The 17,141-nt window shown below is 39.1% G+C and overlaps 1 protein-coding gene across 1 annotated transcript in view; it reads right to left on the minus strand.

Annotated features, from left to right (window-relative positions):
* Positions 1-17,141, minus strand: part of LOC105926095 (sodium- and chloride-dependent taurine transporter) — a gene marked incomplete in the record, with an annotated part of 47,943 nt that overhangs the window by 22,637 nt on the left and 8,165 nt on the right.

Below are 17,141 nucleotides of genomic sequence, written 5' to 3' on the forward strand. Positions count from 1 at the left end.
TGTCAAAAAAAAAATCATCTGAACATAAAGCTTAGACATATCTACAACAATATGCATGTATGACATATGATGTTTGTGCTGTTGTAAAAATAAACTGCTGTGAAAAAGTATTTAAGAGAGTTCCTCTGGTCTCTGTTTTTCGTCATAATTTAGTGCTTCAGATCAAACAAATAAATAGTAATGTCATACAGATAAGCCGATTAAATACAAAATCCCATTTTTAACCGATGATTATTTGATTATTTTGAGAAAAAGCTGAAGTAAAGGAAACGGTCATGTTATTGAAACATAATTTCAATGTGATTTACGACATTTCTTTGAAAAGCTCAGTTCAATTTCCCTAGTCCATCCAGGCCTGACTGTTGCCTGACCTGGAGGAATAAGCTAACGCTTAAGCAGAAACAGTTTTATGACATGAAGTAGGCTAAAGATGTTAAAACACAAAAAAAAAAATCCTGCCTTGATCTAAATATATTCAAGAGCAGAAGTCCTTGACATCTATCACTGTGGAAAAAAGGTACAAGGCCAATTCTGAGGCCGTGAACCACAGTAACAGTCATTATCTACAAATGGAGAAGACATGGCATTGTTGTGCTGCCGCCAAGGTTTAGCGGGTAATTGCTTCTTTGCATAGGGCCAGGCTGTTTTGAATACCTTTTTTTCTTTTTTTCTCAGGTTGTCTGATGTTAAAATTTGTTAACATTTGATGATCTGCAGCATTTAAGTATGACCCAAAAAAAAAAAAGCCAGGACGGTACAGTTTTGTGAGGATGATAATGCATTGCCCTGCAATGTGCAGCATATTTTAGCTATTGTGTGTGCTGTTTGCTTTTACAAGTGAATAATGTCAGACATGTTATCTAAAAATTAAACTGTTCAATTTTATAGTTCAAAGGGAGGAGTTCAGCATAGATAAAAAAAAAAAAAACAGACTTCACATTTCACCCAACACCAAATTTTCCTACCTCCAGCTCCTGTGAGCATACAATATCAAACTTCTGTCTGTAAAAGACTTCATCCGAGTAGTTTGGGGACTTTATTTTACACACTTACAGGTGGAATAAGTCAGAAAAGCCTTCAGGGTTTACCTGTTGGGGGAGCGGATTGGGAATACATGGCTGTCAATCATACAATGGACACACAAGACAGGACAGAGACCAAAGAAGTAGGTTAAGCATCCAGCTCTCATCATCAGATATAAGCTGGTAACATCTTACTTAATCAGACCTACTTACCTAAAGCGTGCGAAGAATACATTTGTCTATGTATCTATTATATTTGGTTGTATTTATTTATTATGTATGCATGAAGTATCACAACAGATATTTCAAAAGGATCAAACAAATCCAAGGACTGCTGTCTTATCAGGTTGAAACATAGCGAAACCAGGTTCAAAGGCCAAAGCTGGCTCTTCTATTTATTGTTGAACCATTTACTGAAGCTGGGTTTACAGAAAGGCTAATAACGTATTAGTTGCTCTGCAGAAGTCTGATAGAAATCTAAAACCTTTTCCAGGTTGGAGTTATCAAACAACATACAACATTAAAGGAGCAATTACCAAAATTTAATTATTTTACATAGAGAAAACTAAAAAAAAGCTGGTTTTGTGAAGAACTAAATGTATCTTTTTGGATGGAACATGGTATGACGCCACACACCATCTCCCCGTGTTGTTCTCCAGTCTCTTGTTTACAAAGGGCGGGCCACGCATATATGCATATGCATGTGAACAGCTGCCACTCAAGGCTTAGCCCCTCCTCCCCATAAGCTGCTACCGCCACATTCACTTGAAGACGATGAGGAGCCATTATTACCTCAAAAAACAACATCTTGGGCAAAGAAGTTGTCAGATAAGGAAAGAGACAAAACGAGGGTTAACATTGGCCTTGCATTTCCAAGGTGGAGGGCATTGTTGGTGTTGCAGTCTTGTTAGACTTGTGTTGCTATGTTGATTTGATTCAATGCATTGAATCAAATCAATGATGTTTAATTGTGGCATGTGGGGTAATTGTTGGAGTTTAACCAGCAATGGGCCAGGCGTTACTGTTTATGCGAGGCGAGTAGCCGGTAGCCCAGCTAACACAGTTAGCATTGTTTAATGTAGACCGGCGAGCTTATGAGCTGCCTACTGGGATCCTCGCTTACATTCTGGACATTCTTTTTTTTTTATAATAAAATTTAAAATTGAATCAGATGACTGTGGTGCTTAGCTTTTGAAGGTACAGAGAGGTGTGGCTTGCCACACATTTGGCTTTTGGTCTACGGACAGTGCTCAGCAGCTTACCTAGCGGTGAAATTTTGCTTATTGCTCCTTTGATGACTTTCAAAAACAACAACTGGGTGAACAAGAATAACATTTATTCAGAGTCAAGATTTGAATTTACACATTTCAGGGTTGCACTTCAAGCCAATGCTTTTTGTTCTATTAACAGGTTATAGGTACAATTCTAGCATGATATTTGACCACTCATCTAGGCAGAATTGGTAGAGTTTATTTAAATTAGTGGTTGCCCTGGTGAAGACTTGGCTTCTAAGCACATTCTATACATTTTTGATACAGTTGGGTTCAAAGCATTACAGAAAATTATATCTTCTTTATCCGTTCAAAAAACACTTTTTATTGGTGTTTGGCATCACTCTCTATTTGAAACGCCAATTCGTCTTGCTTTAGGATGTTTTTTACGTGTTTAATTTTACACTATAAACTTAAATCAAGAAATCTTGTCAATTGAAATTATCTTGCTGCATGGACAGATAACATCATTTTTATTGAGTACCTTTTCCCACAAATTAAGCATGTCAATTTCAGACTTCCCTTTTTTGCAGAGCAGAACCTTGAAAGTTCCTCTGAATGTTCCCTCACATTCCAGCCAACCTCTTTAGTCGGCTGGAATGTGGAGGAACAGTTTAGATGCTCTTACAGACCTTTGAAAAAGTGATGCACTTATATACAGTTATTTGAACTGAGGATCTTGGAGTCTCCTGTTGTTTAAATACTTTATCAGCTTGGGTAAATCTGCAGTTCTCCTTTTTAAATATTCACAGAGTTCTTCGGACTTTCTCATTGTGCTGACTTGTTTGTATAATCATTCCATTCTGAAAAATAAATAAATCAGAAGGGAACGTTTTTAAAGACTCTGCGACATTATGATACTTACGTGAATGATAAATGTACCACAACTTAAAGAGAAGCTTTAAAAGGAGTGTGTGCAATATATATTCTTGTTTCTGATGTTTTGGTATGTTTCACAACTGGATTTATTTTGTGAAAACATTGTTAGAGCTGTTTATTCTACACTTGATTAGAAAGTCACCATCTATCTCATGAAACAACATACAAAGTAAACATCTGCTCTCTGGATTATCAGGCTGTTATGGTTTGTTTAAAAGGTAAAGCTAGCCTAATCAGATATAGGCTGGATGGGGTTCTTAATGGAACAGCTCTCTCTGTGATTTAGACGTGCATTCAGCTCAAAGACCCCCAAATTAACACATGCTGGAAATCAGATAACATCTCCATTACAACACATTCCTTCTGCAGACATACCCTGAAGAGACCACCCCCTTAGAGAGGTGTGTCTAAGCTTAAAAAAAGAGCATGTGGTTTTGAATCAGGCTGTTTTTCATCTGCAGGACGTCGATTGGGGTAGTTTTGTTGTAAGAGTCCGGTGCTGTAACGTTATGATTCTTTCTCTGCCATATTAGAATAAATGGTAAAGCTAAACTCTGAAGTTGAGTCATCCTTAGAAGATGCTTATAGTGGTAAGCTGCTTGAGAAGTTAAAAGAGCCGGGGGAGCAACCATGATGTTATGGTGTTACTGTGGGCAACTACATATAAATACTTACAAAGTCATAGGCAGTTAGGCTTTTCTTCATCATAACCTGTGAAATTTACTTACCCAGTCAAGGAACATTAAACTGGATGTTTTGTTATATGTTGGTTATTGCCTAAGCAACAGGAGAGAAATAGTAAAAACTACTGATGAAAATACTTCAACCTGGACAGACCTGTTTGCTTTGGAACCTACAGAGTTACTATTGGAGAATCATTATTGTATGACTTTCAAATCAGAGATAACTCAGCATAATACAAATTTACCAACATCTTTACATGATTTTTAAGTAAATGTTATTTTCTTTCCCATTCTAACTTTTACACCACCGTTCCCGTGATGTGTAATAGTTTACTTATTTTCTGAGTCAGCTGAATTTAATACCCTGACCTCTGGTTTGACAATACAACACGTTTAACAGCTAACGGACTTGCATTGAAAATTTAATGAACACATCCACATGTCCTGTAAAATAACCGACGTTTTACATGTGACAGATGGAAAAGTACAGGTGCGGTTATAGCTCTCAATAGGCATGGCAAGGTTCCAGCTCCACAATACCAGCTGTTACTATTTTTTTTTTTTTGGTAATAGAGGTTCAGTAAATTATTTACAACTTTTCCTATTACCCGCTGTGAAAAAGGCAAAATTTTCAATTATTGACACATACACTATCTGTCTGAATAATTTGATCCATTTGTCCTGCACTTTGCCTTATGACCAAATGTCTGCAGCAGTGTTCAGGTATTATCAAATGTTGAAATAGATTTTTTTGTAATTGTAAGAAGCCTACACTGTGATGGAAAATGTTTTGATTGGAACCCTGGCTCGATACTGACTGGTCCCACCCATTTTGACTGTCTTCCAAGCACCTGGTAAAAGCTTCAGTTTAAAGGGGAAACTAATTATCAGAGGAATTTCATTATGACACATTTTAGTTCACAATGCACTAGAGGTTTATAATAATTTCTTAAACTTGTAAATGTTTTTATTGAGTTCAGTTTTATTTACAGCATGGTACGGTGGCCCTGAGGTGCAAAGCGCTACAACTTTAAGGAAAGCACCCCAACATTAATGAAAGCGCTACAACAATAAGGAAAGCACTCCAACATTAACAAAAATATTACAACATTAACAAAGCACTTCAACATTAACGAAAGCACTCCAACAATAACGAAAGCGCTACAACATTTAGGAAAGCGCTGCAACATTTAGGAAAGCGCTACAACATTAACAAACCGGAAGAGGTACGTCCCAGTGGGAGACCTAAGAAATCGCTGATTGGACTACAGCTCGTTTTTACTTTTGAACCGAAAATATTTCTGGCTTTACTGTGTTTTTTAAAACCATGAATGTTCTCGGTGATCCAAACCATAAGATGCAGTCTAAAACGCCACTTAGTCTGTTTATAAGTATCGTTTTTTATTAATTCTGCTTTTTTTTAACTACGTGCGCTGTGTTTCTGTGCATCAGCGCTCTGGTCTGCTCCTCTCCCCTCCCTCCCCTCGGACCCAGGGGCTTTTATCAGCGGCAGCCTTATTACTACGTTTAATGTCTTTCCACTCCTACCAAAATGTCCTAATTAAATCAATAGGAGAGTCCGTAGCTGTGTTTCATGCTATTTTCTTTTTAACGACACAGAACCAGTGGCGCTTCGGTGGGCGTGCTGCCTTGGCTTGAATTCAGGTGCGCAAAATTACGTTACATATAATTTAGGTGTGCACTTTTAAGGGTCATTTCAACAAGCTTGTAACATCGGAGCTTCAGTTCAGACCCAATATTCATTCTCTTCCCTCTAAAGGAGCCCTATACAGTCTTTATTTATGCATTTCCCCCACTGTTATCCCTCGCGCGCAGCGCACCAGGGTAAAATAAAGCAGCTGCGGATCATGCGTAAAGACCACCCCCCCCCCAAACAGATTTTATGTTATCGTAGTTGATAATGAACTACAGCTTATCATTAATCTATCCATGTTGGTCTCATTTGTGAATGAGGCGGAGTTTGATCAAGCCTAAAAGGTCCAACATTTTCCAGTCAGCTGTAACCCTTAAAGCATACAGGGCTGCGTCGTTCACGCTGCGTCTTTACGCATGATCCGCAGCTGCTCTATTTCACCCTGGTGCGCTGCGCACGAGGGATAACAGTGGGGGAAAGCATAAATAAAGACTGTATATGGCTCCTTTAGAGGGAAGAGAATGAATATTGGGTCTGAACTGAAGCTCCTGATGTTACAAGCTGGTTGAAATGACCCTTAAAAGTGCACACCCTAAATTATATGTAACGTAATTTTGCGCACCTGAATTCAAGTCCAAGGCAGCACGCCCACCGAAGCGCCACTGGTTCTGTGTCGTTAAAAAGAAAATAGCATGAAACACAGCTACGGACACTCCTATTGATTTTAATTAGGACATTTTGGTAGGAGTGGGAGAGACATTAAACGTAGTGATAAGGCTGCCGCTGATAAAGCCCCTGGGTCCGAGGGGAGAGGAGCAGACCAGAGCGCTGATGCACAGAAACACAGCGCACGTAGTTAAAAAAAAAAGCATAATGAATAAAAGCGAAACTTATAAACAGACTAAGTGGCGTTTTAGACTGCATCTTACGGTTTGGATCACCGATAACATTCATGTTTTTAAAAAACACAGTAAAGCCAGAAATACTTTCGGTTCAAAAGTAAAAACGAGCTGTAGTCCAATCAGCGATTTCTTAGGTCTCCCACTGGAACGTACCTCTTCCGGTTTGTTAATGTTGTAGCGCTTTCCTAAAGGTTGCAGCGCTTTCGTTATTGTTGGAGTGCTTTCGTTATGTTGAAGTGCTTTGTTAATGTTGTAATATTTTTGTTAATGTTGGAGTGCTTTCCTTATGTTGTTGTGCGCTTTCCTAAATGTTGTAGCGCTTTCCTCTTAAAGTTGGGGGTGCTTTCCTTAAAGTTGTAGCGCTTTCATTAATGTTGGGGTGCTTTCCTTAAAGTTGTAGCGCTTTCATTAATGTTGGGGTGCTTTCCTTAAAGTTGTAGCGCTTTGCACCTTCAGGGCCACCGTAGCATGGGGTGCTGAACCAATTTGTAGATAATCTTGCAAAGCAATTTCACTATAAAAAGCAATTTTGGAGGGAATTAAATTTAAGGTATTGAAATTATATAAAATGTAACAAGGTGTATTAGTTTATAAATGTAGTATTCAGTATTTGGTGAATTCTAACAACTACTGTTTTGATAACAAACCCTATCTAAATATTTCAATTAGAAGTTAATTTTGAATCTGACCTGCCATACCAGCTCTTATAAGGGGCTGGAGACTCAACAATGATGCTCCTTACAGGAAGGGTCAGAGCAGGCTTTACTTGCTGAGGAGACCGAGATCTTTTGGAGTGCAGGGGGTGCTCCTGAAGACAATTTTCGACTTTGTGAGGGCACCAGCCATCTTCTGTGGTGGAGTATGTTGGAACAGCAGCTTATCTACAACTGAGAGGGGCTCATAAGGAAGGGCAGCTCTGTGCCAGGATCCCCCCTTGACCCAGTGCAGGTGGTGAAAACAGAAGTACTCTGGCAAAAATGCCATCGCTGTTGTACAACGTCTCCCACCCCATGCATGAAGCTCTTTCATTGACAAATTGCTTCTGCACCTAAATGCGCAAAGTGGAGTTATCGGAGATCTTTTGTTCCAGCAGCGGTCAGATTTATAACCATTAATGTTCCCAAAAAGCTCAATCAGTGTTTACATCCCTGCTATTATTAGCACAGGCTTTCCATATACCTGTAATTAGTTCTTTATGCACAATTACACAAAATAATTTTAATCAGCCTCCTCAGTTCCACATTTCTTTGAACCTGAGGATAATATTTTAACTATAGAGTATATGTTTTATGTGTTTAAAATTGCCCTTACTGCACAGTCACTTATTTCTTCTCTTTTTTTCACATTTTACATTGTGTGAATCAACCTGCTTTTACATTTGTTTGTCATTTTGCTGCTGATAGATTTGAATTTTCCTACTGAAGGATAATAAAGACTGTTTCTATTTCTATTCTACATGATGTCTGCTTAGTAATATTAATAAAAGTTACCCAAAACATGCAGTATGCATATGTGACATTGATTTTGTTGTTCAACTTCTGAGCATGATAAAATGTCCCTAATGGCAGGAGAAACTTTTACCACACAGGGAGGGTGGATGTCTGCTTGTTTTGGATCGAGTAGAGTGGAGAAAAAAAAGGATTGTAAATGGACAAATGGAAAACACAGAGTGGGGTGGCCAGGCAAGAAATCTTAAAAGACAGAAACACAAAGTTACATTAAAATAATTGAGATAGGACAATAATCAAAGATTACATATATGGGGAAATAATAAATGCGTTACCAATTAAAATGGAGAGAAAAGATGACGCATACCCTTTCACATTGATTCTGAAGTAAAGAGATTGCAAAACCACAAGGATAAAATCAACATTTTATCAAGGGAAAGGCCACACCTTCCTGATTCACTATCGATGAATACATGTTCTGGCTTGCCTGTTTAAAACCGTTACAACGTGAAGCTGTTTTGTTCATTTCAAGATTGTAAGCTGTGTTTTTAGAAAGTAGCCAACCAATGGCCTGGCATTTTCGTGGTTTCACCCCACAGAGAACAAAAGGTCTCTAAGTACGGGCAAACTGCCTTCTGATGTCAGGGGGAAACAGGAAGTGGCTGGGAGGTAAAAAATGCAAGTTTGGACACACTTTGTTTGTTTGAGCAGCAGATCTTGAATCTAAAGTAGTTGAGCAATACATCAAAGTTTATTTGACTTGCACCAAGTTAGAATAGTAGGTAGCTCAACATAAAAGCTCATGCAATGGTGAGATTTATATAACTAAAAAATAAAAAATTGGATTGAAAATGTAGAAGTCTTTCAAGCCCAATAAAAATGTGTCCGTGCTTTTATGTTGCAGTAAATGTTGCCAAATAGTACAGTCACTCATTAAGCTATGACACTGAAGTTTGGAAATCACTTTCACAGCTACTGACTCATTATACTGGTGAGTTTGTGTTGAGGAAACACAGCAACGTCTGTCCTATGAATGTTACCTTGGGAGCTTTCGAAACTGTGAGAACATGGAAGACACTGTCAATAACAATTGACCTAGACTTCAGATACATGCTAACATTTTTACTATACTTTTTTTTTGGAGTAACTATGGTAAATAGTTTTATGAGCATTGAAAATATATCTAATGATACAAAGGTAAGTATTTTTTAGTGAGGTGACAAGGCAACAAACTTCAATGTCTTTATTTGTACAGATAATGGTAGATCTAAATACAACTGAGTACAGCCAATTAACTTCTTAAATTACCTGATTACTAATTAGCCCAGCTCTGTGTAATTTAATCTCAGTATGAATGTTCTGTAAAGGCCTCAGACGTTTGTTAGAGAGCATGAGTGAACACATAGCATCTTAAGGAGGAAGGAACACACCAGACAGCTCAGGGATGAAGTTTAGGGGAAGCTTAAACCAAGGTTAGGTTATCCAGAAATATGATAAACATTGAGCACCCCATAGAGAATCCATCAGCCAAAAATGGAAAGAGTAAGGGATAAGTGCAAACCTCACAAAACATGGCCATTTTACTAAACTGGAAACAGATTAATGAGAGCAGCAGCTAAAAGACCATGGGTCACTCAGGAGGAGCCGCAGTGATCCACAGCTCAGGTGCGAGAATCTATTTATTGGATTATTGTTGGTTGTGCAACCTGCAGATCTAACTTTTGTGGACGAGTGACAAAATAAAGCCTATACAGAAAGAAAGCCAAAAATAGTCAACTTTAAAGTTTACCTCAAGCCATGCATGGAATATGGCAAACATATGGTAAAAGTATTTTCTAGTGAGATAAAAACAAACTTGAACGTTTTGGCCTGCATGTTTTGAGGAAGAACAACACAAAATCTGTGTTCTTTTTAAAAATATCACTCCACGATTTTTTTGTTGCTCGATTAAGTAAAACCCCAATAAAAACATTTTTGGTTATAACATGATCAAATGTAGACAAAGGTCCAAGGAGTATGACTACTCCTGCACAACCATCAAATGCTGACTACTCTGACAAGTTGTTATAATCTATGCACGAAGGACAGATTCAAGGATTTCCTAACCCTTCTGATTTCTGGTGTTTTAATGACCTTCCTTTTTTTTCAAAGATAAATTGTGAAAGACAAAAAGATCTAAGGAGCCAGATAAACTTTACTCAATTGCTGGCAGTCAATACATAACTAAGTCTTAGCTGATCATGCAGACATATATAACCAGCAGCCTCAGTACACATAATTTGCTTGTTTACATTGGCATTGGTCAGGAAAGTAAACAGAAACAAACTAAAAATAGATTTTTTTTTTAAAAGAGTAGAGATTTATAATCTGCTAATACATAATAGACTTGCACCCGTATGAAATTTCTGCGTTCATAAAGCTGACACCTACCGTTTTGTGGCCTCTACTCTAATTATCTACTGGCTATCAACATATAAAAGATGTTTTTTTCTTTCCTTACAAACAACTAAGCAAAATATCGTTCTGTTTCAAGTAAGACATTGATTACTGATTACAAAGATCCAATGTTTGCTTTAAGGTTATCCTCAATTGTATGTTTGAAAAATATTATGAGGACAAAATACAGATTCAAAAGGTCCACTTAGAAGAATCCACAATGGCTGAAACTAGAAAGAAGGAAACCCTAACAATGCATCACAGGTACAAAAGTTTACAAATTATGGACACCCAAGTACTTTAATCTCTGGGTAATCATTAGCTTAAGCTTGTAACAACTTGCCCAGTGAGAGACCAGCATTCTGTTCAGGGTGTGCCCCACCATCCACCCGATGCAGATCGCCAGTAGCCCCTCCACAATCCGAACTAAAATAAAGACGGTGTAGAAAACACACTAGCAACAAAACCTAACTTTAAAATTAGAAATGAAAGTTTATAAACTATAATTAAAGAAAGTATTAAGAATCTAAGAGTCTGAGCCCATAGTGAAGAATGCTATGATGCAACATTGAATATTGTCTGCTCTGAATCCCTCTGTATGTGTCTCAACAGGACTTTCACTGGAAACTTTTGGTCAAGTTATTCTTAGAAGTGCTTTGTGTCATGTTTTACTACATTCTAACCTGTCATTTAAATGTTCTTTAATCCTATTTTATGTGATAGATATGCACAAAATAGTCTAAGGAAGTGAAATTACTAAAAAAAAAAAAAGAAACAAAACATACCCGTGCAAATTCTCAGTTGTCAGGGTCATTGCGACAGCAACCAGACTTTCGTTCAGTTCTTTCTGAAAACATTTCGACACCTATCCAGGAATCTTTGTCAATTCCGGTGGCTCACACTTGTAGTTGGTGCACTGCTGTTTTTAAAGATATGGAGGCCCATCCTCCTAGGTACATTCTAAGTCAGATGCAAATCAATGACCCACCCGCCATTGTCCTGGGTCGTTAGAAGCTATTGCTTGGTGTGACTGGGGTACTTGGTCATCTGAATCATGATAATGCTGATGCTGTAATCTCATTGAAACATGTTGGAGGACTGAGCTGTAAACACTGGGAGATGGAAGCGAAATACTCCCCCTCTGTTCAGTGATGGCTTTCTCTTTTGACCAAGATGGTTTCTTTCACCTCTCTTTCAAACCATCTGTTCTCCCTGTCCAGAATCTGGACATCACTGTCGTCAAAAGAGTGCACTTTGTTCTTGAGGTGCAAGTGGACTGCTGAATCTTGACCTGTTCCATGTCGTTTAGGTGGCTGTTGTTTAGTTTCTCCAATGTAGGAGTCTGAGCAGTCCTCGCTGCATTGGACCACATACACAACGCCACTCAGCTGTGGTGTTCTGTCTGTCTGAGAGTGTTATTGAATTTGAAATTTCCAGTTATGTTGGGTTAGGAGAAAATTCTCCTGAATTTCTCAGAAACTTCTGACACATGGAATGACAATGTCTTTGCGTCTCTCTGTTCCCTCCTCTGTATTCAATGCTGTGTTGTGTTTTTTTTCTGCCAGCTTTGTTGGGTGATTTGACAAAGGCCATTTTGGGTAACCACAAGCTTGCAGTGATTTCCTGACGTGCTTGTGTTCTTTTTGTTTCTTCTCTGTGACAGAGGGAATATGACAGCCTGGTAACTTAGAGTTCTTGAGACTCCATCTTCCTCAATTTCTGCCGCACAATCCAGAAAGGGCAACATGTTGTCCACTGAGTTGATGTGGTTGGTAAATGCCTCAACTTCTTTGGTTTGGATTTTGACCCAAGTGTTATCCACATATCTAAACCAGTGAGTTGGTGGTGTTCCCTTGTAACCACTGAGTGCCCTGCTCTCCACCTCCTCCATGTACGAATTGGCCGCAATGGGTGACACTGGGGAGCCAATGGCACACCCATGTTTCTGTCTGTAAAAGTTCTCTCTGTTTTTGAAATATGTGGTTGAGAGACAAAGGTGCGGCAAAGACCGAGGATGTGGCCTTGCCTCGGTGCAAAGGTTGGCTCGGTGCTGCCTTCGTGGCAGGAGTGTGCCATGTGGTGGGGGCATGACTGGCTGTGTCTGGGCACCTCCAGGTTCGTGGGGTGAGCCCTGGTTGGCTGGCTTGTTCAAAATGTGTTGGCCCAATCTCTGGATGGGTTCAGGGGACGTCAGTGAGTGAGGTGGGGTTGGGGGTTAGGGTATGGAGCAGTTTGACCAGGTTAGGGCAGTGCTCTGCCATTGTCTCAGCTATTCTGCTCTTGCAGTCTCAGGCTTATGCTCACATAATAAAATGTATTATTATTATTATTGTTATTATTATATTATATTATTGTTGTTATTATTATTATTATCCACCCTTGAGAAGAGGTTCACTTCCTGTGTCCAGGGGTTGCTTGCCCCACTGGGGTATCGGTACCTGGACCTGAGAGTATAGGATGTGTGCGGTGAGTGCAAATGTGTGAACAGCGTCCATCCTTGTATATTATTAGATTAAGCATATGGCTATCAGTGTCTCCATGTGTGGGCATTAGAGTGACTAGAGTTGGAGTGACTGCCTGTGACTGTGTGTCATGGTGAGATTGGGTTTTGGGCTACCCCCTCTCCTGGAACATCTCAGGTCTCCACTAATTGTGGGGCCCATCCCCCGCATCAGGCTCCCTGCTGGTCGCCGGCTCCTTGACCGTTGGTGCATTGATGGTTCTCTGTTTCCAGGGCTGGGTGCTCTGGTGTATGCTGGCTCACTCCCACATATTTTCAGTGATGTTATCTTAGACGTTGATTGTTAGTCTCTGTGATACTTATTCTGTTTATTTTGTTGTTCTAAATTTCTTTCTGCGGGTGTTGAAGCAGACTCTGAGGCTGTTGTCTTGTATTCTTCTTTTTCTCTGCTCTATTTTTTCCCTTTTAATTTTTTGCCTCCTCTCTCCCTTCAATTTATTTTCTTATACCTTTCTGTTTCTGCTTCTAATGAATCTGAAATAATCCCAAAATGATGTCCAATAAAGTTTTTTGCATGAGTATTAAGCAGAGCACTATAGCGAAAGCAGTAAAGCTCCACTTGTGAAAATAAATCTGTTGTGCTCTCTTTGGCACTAAGAAAGCAATTCTGAGTGCTACACTGACAGACAGGACATGTTAAAAGCAAACAAAAAAATAAATTTCTATTCCAGGCTGTGAGACAAAAAAAAAAAATGAAAAATGCTGAGGGGGTGAATACCTTTGCAGGTCAAATATGCGTAATGTGTCAAAATATAATTCACATAAGCTGTTTCCAAACTTCGTGCCTAAAATCTTGCTTCAAATTCTAATTTTGGCTTCACCAAATTCAGACCATGGTTAGCTTGTAGCTTCCATCCTCAGTAGATTAAGTTCCAGGATATACCTGTAGATTTCTCAGCAGGCTGCCTTATTGTTTACATCTGAAGCGCCTGAGGCCAGAGGTTGTCTTGGACAGATTTAGCTTGTCTGTTCTTAAAGGTCTGTCTAAGGGCAGAACAGTCACATGGTGACTCTTTAATCCTGTCTCACATGCAGACACTGTTGTTATCGCTTCAGAGCTGACAACATTCCATGTTAAACATGTTTGTGAGCATGATATGAAACCATCAACAAACACAGAGAAAGGACAGAAGCGGGATGGTTGATGACATAAAAATATATCACATCTGTTTCCGATGGACACAACCGGAAAAATGTCCGGAAGGTCCCAGGGTGCCGTGTTTCTGTGACGTAATACAGGATATATTTACTATAAGCTTTGTCAGAGAACCAGCTGTCTTTGACAAAGCTGACTAATACGACCACTGCGCACTTGCTCGTCTTTTCCCGTCTGCTAATGCTCGAGAGCAGTGTAAGGCTTAATCCCATATTACTGTGGCTATGTTAAGTGTAAGGGACTGACCGTCACACTTCCAGAGCAGAACCTGTATGAGAGCAGGGATATAAACAGAGTTTTAGCATTAAAGAAACTTCCCATGCTTCCTAAGGCTGGTGCTTAAAGGCCCTTGCAGTAAAATGTAAAAAAAAAAACATCTCTTTTAAATACTCCAGGAACAGACGTAAGTGTGCAAGGTCATTCCTTACACAATGACTGTCTGGGTCAAATCGTCTCTCGGCATATAGTACACGTTGTATCAGGATAAATAAAATTTTCGTTGCTCAAGCAACTCTTTAAACGTGTTTAAGGTACGCTGTAAATCAGGGTGAAGACATGAGACAGACAAAGCTTTTCAGGTCAGTCTCTGCTAAGTATAGGCTTACCACTCTCCTCCTCGCTTACTCTCTCAGGTGATAATCTAACTAATATCAAATTAGAATACTGACAGTGACAGCAGCACTGATTTATATCTTATGTAGACGTGACCTAGAAGGAGGTATTACATCTGGACAAGGTGACAAATATTACACTATAATTTGGACCGTTTAGATATATGGTGTTATTGAATTTCATCTCACGCTGCTGACTTTGAGAGTTGCTGTATTATTGATATTGAATATGCAATTCCATTTCAGTTCAATTTTAGTGATACAGTGCTAATCCACAACACGTCATCTCAAGGTTATTTACAAAGTCAAATTCAATCAAATCATACAGACAAATTGGTCAAAACGTTTCCTATCAAAGAAAACCCAGCAGATCGAGTCTTTGACAAGCAACATTCACTCCTCCTGAAAGAGAAATATGATTACCATTAAACTAACAAAAAGGTGCCATCTGCCAAATTAAGTTCATGTATGGACATTAAAGTAGTGATTATGAAGCAATATTAGTTCTGTTAAATTGTGCTTTGCCTGAATAAATTTGACATAACCATAATTAGCAAGCAGTATTTGTTTTCTAAGATGGGTTTAGAGTGGTTGATGATTCCAGTATATTATTATTTGCAGAGGTTCCCTCTAACAGTGATATCTGACATTTTATTTGACATTTTTCAAACATATTGTTGCAGATTATCCCTTACCACATTTACCTGTAAGAAATTTAACAGGGATTCCAATTTACACTATGCTCCAAAATACACTATATGATCAAACCTACAACAAATCAGCATATGATGAATTTCCACCTCTGGTTAGAAAACACATAAGCACGGTTCTTACAGTTGAATTGTACACCTTTTCTGAATATGTAATAACATGTACAGAATAATAAAAAAAAAAAGCAGTAGAAGTGCGGGTATTGCAGAAATATAGTAGTCGCATTAGACATTGAATTTATAACACTGAATTTTTATCCAATGAAATTATGTATGTAGTATGGAGCTTGTCTGGTGACATGGACAGAAAAAAAGTTTACAAGATGTTAAGTTGTGGCCACGCGTTACTAATGTGTGGGAACGAGATAGATAAGATAAATACTGCCTTCGGTTTAGCCTCTGGGTTTGACTTTCAGCGGACACGGGTGGATCCAGGGATGCAATGATTAACTGTATATCCTTCTTTTTGGCTAAGTGACGGTAGAAAAAAAAACACTTTTTGGTAACGTCTGGTATCAAAATTTATACTTAATGATATCGGATTGAGCCGGTGAGGTGGGCGGATATTCCCCCGATTGGTGTGCTTTGCGCGAGGAATAAACAGTGGGAAAAATCCACAAATAAAGAATGTAAAGGGCTCGTTTACAGGAGGGAGGAGGAATGAGGGGTCTGAGCTGATGCCCCTGATGTTACAAGTTCCTTAAAATGACCCTTAAAAGTGCACACCTAAATTACATGTAACGTAATTTTGCGCACCTGAATTCAAACTCAAGGCAGCACGTCAGTTTATAAGAACGAAACTTATAAGCAAAATATGTGGTGTTTTAGACTATATGTGGTTAGCAGGACAGTTTTCTGATCCAGCATGCAGCCATGACTGGTTCTGAATGAAGTTTTTATCTGGCATCCGCTCTCCCCACTTCCCTCCTGTGTATGCAGTACCGGACCATACCGGCTTACTTTCACGACTGGTTAAGACAAATAATTATGTATATAGCTTCTGTTAACATGAACTGCAGCATGAATAATTACTGATGGCCCAAGCTTTGAAAGAAGCTGAAACAGCTCTGCAGAAGGCGGAGACGAGCTCTGTTGCGTGTCAGTGTGTGAAGTCAGTGAAATGCGTGTGTCACACGGTCAATGCGTGAAAGTTGAGAGCTCTGCTTATTACCACTCGGTGTTTAATTGCAAGAGATCGCAGGATGTCATTATAGTTCATTCCAAGGTGAAATAAAATGAAATCAAGTCTATGTTCTCCATGTTTCTTGAATGTATGCAGCACCACCTTAAAGCAGCTCCCTCACAAATAACTTGTGGCCACGACTTATCTATCTCGTTCCCACGCATTAGTAACGCGTGACACGACTTAACATCTTGTAAACTTTTTTTCTGTCCATGTCACCAGACGGGCTCTGTAGTGATGTGATTACTAACACTCCTGCTCCACATACACCTTTCTTTTACACCCGTTATCATGACAGCCTCTAACTGGACAAACGATCCCGACCTTCCATGAAACGACGAGTAATTTGGTACGAAGTAGCTGCATGAGTCGCTGCCCAGCTAACTTGCCAGTGACAGGAAGTGACGCATCAGAAGTCTCGCACCGGAAACCGTCAACTCACTGTCTCCGTATTGCCGTTGAAAATAAGGAGGATACTAGCGAGAATAAAGTAAAACTTGATCCATTCCTGTAAATTTGCCATTTTAATTCCCGAGTAGATGACGAACAGCTTCTTCTTCATCTTAACGAGTCAGACTAAAAGCATACTACCGCCACCATCTGGTGATAAAGTTATCACGTTTATACAATATAATTATCACGTTTACACAATATAATTATCATGT

This window comes from Fundulus heteroclitus, unplaced genomic scaffold (genome assembly GCF_011125445.2).
Source record: "Fundulus heteroclitus isolate FHET01 unplaced genomic scaffold, MU-UCD_Fhet_4.1 scaffold_54, whole genome shotgun sequence".
NCBI lineage: Eukaryota > Metazoa > Chordata > Actinopteri > Cyprinodontiformes > Fundulidae > Fundulus > Fundulus heteroclitus.